A 6,000-nucleotide genomic window follows, 5' to 3' on the forward strand; every position below is an offset into this window, starting at 1 on the left:
AACTTGAACTGAACAACAAACAATAAAAAGATGCAAAGCGGCATGAATGCTCACAACCTTTTTTTATATTTATTTTAAGGCTAAATAAATTATTTAATTCCCGACAATGCTCTAAAATGCAAGATAAAGCAAATAAAACCTTATCGGCCTATAACAAAACTAATTAAATTTATTTTGGTTCCTAATTTGAAATTTAGAGTGTTACAAACGTTCAGTCTTGCAAGTTAAAACGAGTCATGATTTGTGTTGTAAAGACACGCAAACCAATTTCAAAAAACATGCAAACCTAAAAAAAATTATAATTTGTGTTTTCATTTACTTTTAGTCTTTTATTACGATGACCTCATTGAGATAAATTTATGAGTTGGGATATTGAACTTCTTTGGCTGCAAGGTGGCATGGATAGTCTTCTCTCTTTTTTTCCGCATCTATTTTAAAAGAAATGGTAGGCCTAAGATCAGTGGTCTATGATCAAATTATTTTAAGATTGATACCGGCCACACCAAAAATAAAGGTTGGATCACTCTTTGACCCGCTCTGCATTCCCCCGAGGAGAACGCTATGCATTTCCAAGTGAAGGCAATGCGTAAGGTAAGACTTACGGACTCCCATACCCAACGCATGCCATGACTAACCAGCCTCAGGGCCATCATCCGCAAATTAGCATATCATCGATGAAACATGGCAATTTTCTGAAGTAAACAGGCGGTTCCGTTTCTGAAACGCAGCATGCCTGTATCGTCTCTTCCTTGCAGATGCTACTCGCTAGACCGGCGGCTTTGCTTCCTCCACCTCCACCGGTGCCGTATGCATCGTGTAACACACCCTTCCTTCCTTGCCTCTCCCCGCTCCGTTGCAGTTAGGTTCCCACCATTTCCGGACAGGAATCCCCGTCAAGTTGCAGCAAATAGAGGGCCGTTACTCTACTATTACTGCTGACGACGAGTCCTTTTTCGCCTAGCCTCGCGCGATCGATCACCCTCACCAGTCACCACAAATTGCTACTGGTGACAAGATCGCGATGCCAGGATGACAGGATCCGACGGCGTGTCGACGCCATCTCCCACCAGGGCAACCGGTCGCGCATTTCTGTTAGCACCACTGCGACTGGGCCTCGGGCCAGGCCAATCAACAAGCGAGTCCTTGGGCCGGAATGGGTTAACGTGCTTGCAAGCACTTGAGTGGGCTGTGCCCGTGTATGGAGTGGCGATATACACAGAACGAGAGAGTGAGGACGGGTATCATGTAACAACTATCAACTTGGCTTCCAAGCAAGCAAGCAAGCTGTCCTCCTCCCTATCCGCTTCGTTCTTCTCCTATTCGCTCCGTTCTTCTTCTCTGATTGCTGCGGATTTCTTCACCAAGAATAGAAGGGAGGTTCAACTCGTCCAGGTTTATGTTATTAAGTTGCTGTTCTCCAGAGCCCAAGATGGCATCAAAATGATTGAAGGCAGCATCGGTCATTTCTTCATCTCTGAACAACACGACATCATCGGCATGCAGCTTAGAAATATGATTCTTACGGCTGCGGTGGCAGGCTTGTAGGTGAAAAAACCGTGTCACAGTCTGTGGTGTCACTTTCCATTCTGATTTGAAGGTTCTTCCCTTGTCCTCTTATGATATGATTTTGGGTATGGACTGGTTGGAAAGTCACAGTCCAATGAAAGTACATTGGCAACAGAAATGGATGATTATTTCTTATCAGGATTCTTCAGTCCTTTTGTATACTTCCTTGGCAGATCTACCTGTGGGCTCCTTATTGCAAGTTTTTTCTCTAGATCTGGTTATAGCTCAGGACAGTTCTGTCTCACTCCCTGTCGAGGTGCAGTCCCTGATAGAAGAGTTTGCTATACTGTTTGAAGTGCCTAAGAGCTTGCCTCCTCAGAGATCTTGTGACCATTCCATCTCTCTTGTGGATGGTGCAGCTCCTATTACCATGAGACCCTATAGATATGCACCTGTGCTGAAAGATGAAATTGAAAATCAGATCAAGGAAATGCTCACCAATGGATTAATCCAGCCCAGTAATAGCCCATTTTCTTCTTCTGTGTTGTTGGTCAAAAAGAAGGACAATACCTGGAGATTCTGTGTTGATTACAGATTTCTTAATGCTATTACAGATTCCCATTATAGATGAATTCCTAGATGAATTAGCACATGCTTGCTGGTTTACTAGCTTGGATTTAAGGGCAGGTTTCCACCAAATCAGAATGAAGCCTGGAGAAGAATACAAAACTGTCTTCCAGACTCATATGGGTCAATTTGAATTCAGAGTTATGCCATTTGGGTTAACTGGGGCCCATGGCTCCTTTCAGTCTGCAATGAATACCTCATTAGCTCCATTTCTCAGGAAGTTTGTTCTTGTCTTCTTTGATGACATACTTATTTATAGCAAATCTTGGACAGAACATCTTCAACACTTGAGACTGGTTTTTGATATATTGGTCAAGGATGAATGGAAAATCAAATTGTCCAAATGCTCTTTTGCTCACCTCAGATTTCTTATTTGGGTCATACTATTAGTGCCCAGGGTGTGGGTACTGATCCTAAGAAGGTGCAGGCTATTACTGACTGGCCCACTCCTACTAATGTGAAAGAATTAAGAAGCTTTCTGGGGTTAGCTGGATATTACAGGAAATTTGTGGAACACTTTGGAATCATTAGCAAACCCCTCACTGACTTGCTCAAGAAAAATGTGGTGTTCATTTGGAATCCTGATCATGCCAAGTCTTTTGCTGCTCTCCAAAAGGCCTTATCACCTCCCCAGTCTTGTCATTACCAGATTTTTCTAAACCCTTTTGCATTGAGACTGATGCATCAGATTTGGGTGTGGGAGCAGTATTGCTGCAGGATCAGCATCCTCTTGCTTATATCAGTAAAGCTCTTGGTCCGAAATCCAAAGGTCTGTCTACATATGAGAAGGAATATTTGGCCATTATCATGGCAGTCCAACAATGGAGACCTTACCTGCAGCATGGGGAATTCTTGATATGTACAGATCAAAATAGTCTCATTCAGCTAACTGAACAAAGACTTCATACACACTGGCAACAGAAAGTCTTTTCTAAGCTCTTGGGTCTGCAGTATAGAATTATATACAAGAAATTGAAAATCGAGTTGCTGATGCTCTTTCCAGGAAGCAGTCCCATTCTGCACAATGTGCTGCTATATCAAGTGGCACACCTCAGTGGATTCTAGATGTTGTGGATGGATATAACCAAGATAGCTCCTCCTTGGATCTCCTTGCTAAACTTGCCATAGATCCTTCTGCTGTTCCCCATTTCACATTATCCAATAATGTCTTGCGTTATAAGAATAGAATCTGGGTTGGCAACAATCCTGCTCTCCAACAGAAACTGCTTGAAGCTTGTCCAAGTGCTCTAGGGGGTCATTCAGGTGCCCCGGTTACTTACCGACGCATGAAACAAATTTTTGCTTGGCGTGGCATGAAGACTGCAGTGCAGAATTTTGTGAAAACATGTCAAATCTGCCAGTAGGCTAAACCAGATCGTGTTAAACTTCCTAGTAAGCTTCAGCCCCTGCCTATTCCATCAGCAGCTTGGCAAATTGTGTCTATGGACTTTGTTGAGGGCCTGCCAATGTCTGGTGCTGCAAATTGCATCTTGGTGGTGGTTGATTCCTTCACTAAATATGGGCATTTCATACCTCTCAAGCATCCTTTTCTCTGCATTTGGGGTGGCCAAACTTTTCATGCAACACATTTACAGATTACATGGTCTGCCACAGTCCATTATCTCTGACAGAGATCGTATATTCACTAGTCACTTTTGGAAAGAATTGTTTACTCTTGCTGCTGTGAAACTCCAAATGAGTTCTAGCTACCATCCCCAATCTGACGGTCAGACTGAACCTCTGAATCAGACCATGGAAACCTACTTAAGGTGCTTTGTGAATGCCTGTCCAACCAAGTGGAGCAACTGGCTTTCGCTAGCAGAGTTCTGGTACAATTCTTGTTACCATTCTGCCATTGGACATTCACCGTTTGAAGCATTATACGGGTATTCTCCTCGTCACTTTGGTATCTCTACTCTGGATTCAGTTCAGTCTACTGAATTGTCCACATGGCTCAAAGACCGGCAAGTGGTCACTGCTCTTATTAAACAATATCTCAGCCGGGCCAAGACACATATGAAACAACAAGCTGACAAACATCGTTCTGAACGGGTGTTCTCGGTTGGTGATTTGGTTTTCTTAAAGTTGCAGCCATATGTGCAATCTTCTTTAGCCTTACGTTCCAACCAGAAACTTGCTTTCAAGTACTTCGGGCCTTTCAAGATTCTTGCTCGTGTTGGTCAAGTCGCTTACAAGCTGGATTTACCATCTTCTTCATCCATCCATCCTGTCTTTCATGTGTCTCAACTGAAGCCGGCCCTGACTGCTACTGCTCCGGTATCTGCCTCTCTTCCTACCGATATTGCTACTCCTCGTGTTCCTGAGAAGATACTGCAGAAGCGTTTCATCAACAAGGGTATTTCGCCGGTACAGCAAGTGCTAGTCAAATGATCAGATTGGCCTGAGGATCTTGCTACCTGGGAGGGTCTTTTGGATCTTCAGCAACGTTTTCCTAATGCACCGGCTTGGGGACAAGCCTCTTCTCAAGACTGGGGGGATGTTAGCACTACTGCGACTGGGCCTCGGGCCAGGCCAAACAACAAGCGAGTCCTTGGGCCGGAATGGGTTAACGTGCTTGCAAGGTCTTTTTTCATTTTTATATTTAAAAAAAACAAAGTTTCAAAAATATATATCGAATAGGGAAATTTTCAAAAATGGGTGCATGTCGCCCCCCTAATGGGCGACAGGGTGCTTGTCGCCCATCCAGTTGGCGACAGGACCTAAATGTAAAAAAAATTTACATTTAGGTCTTGGCGCCCAGGGCAAATTAAACAGTGAACTTGTAAAATCAATATAAAATCGTACAAAAATCGGAAAAATACAAACTCAACTGTTCTGGATTCTATGAAATAAGATCTACAACTTTTGTTACATAAAGTTTTCATTTGATCAATGTATCTAAATCAAGAAAAATATTTCTTGTACCTAGAAAAATCTGAAATAATTCATTTGGTCTAGTTGTGCTTATCTAAAATTTACCAAACTTTTTTTTATATCTCTTAGGAAATAAAATAATGGTACTGTAAAAGTTATGGCTTCTAATACTCAGTATAGCGGCATGGATAAATAACCCATTTAAACTAGACATATTGCAAGATCTAATTTAAAAACTTATTCTAGAAATATTTTCTGGCCCTACCAATTTTGTACAAGCCTATGCTCACCATATGCAACACTCTGGCCAAAGATGACATGCATCCAAAGAATGGATCTTGAGATTTAAATAAAAGTGCATTAAACTGATATTTAAAATAGAGCAAGATACATTGATCAAATGAAAAACTTCATATAACAAAAGTTGTAGATCTTATTTCATAGAATTCAGAACAGTTGAATTTGTATTTTTCTGATTTTTCTACGATTTTATATTGATTTTTTACATTTAGGTCATATCGCCAACTGGATGGGCGACAGCCACCCTGTCGTCCATTATGGAGGCGACATGCACCCATTTTTGAAAATTTCCGTATTCGATATATATTTTTGAAATTTGTTTTTTTAATATAAAAATGAAAAAAGCGCTGCTTGCAAGCACTTGAGTGGGCTGTGCCCGTGTATGGAGTGGCGATATATACAGAACGAGAGAGTGAGGACGGGTATCATGTAACAACTATCAACCTGGCTTCCAAGCAAGCAAGCTGTCCTCCTCCCTATCTGCTTCGTTCTTCTCCTATTCGCTCCGTTCTTCTTCTCTGATTGCTGCGGATTTCTTCCTCCGATCTCTTCCGTTGGTAACAGTTTCCTCAGTGTCCGGGTGGGAGCACTGCTTCCATGGGAGGGCTTTGCATTTTTCTGTCGTTTGATGCGCGCCTGACATCCACCGGAAAGACCTGGCGTCGCCGCAGTACACGCAACTTGCTGCTGTGA

The sequence above is a fragment of the Panicum virgatum genome, chromosome 9N, assembly GCF_016808335.1.
Source record: "Panicum virgatum strain AP13 chromosome 9N, P.virgatum_v5, whole genome shotgun sequence".
NCBI lineage: Eukaryota > Viridiplantae > Streptophyta > Magnoliopsida > Poales > Poaceae > Panicum > Panicum virgatum.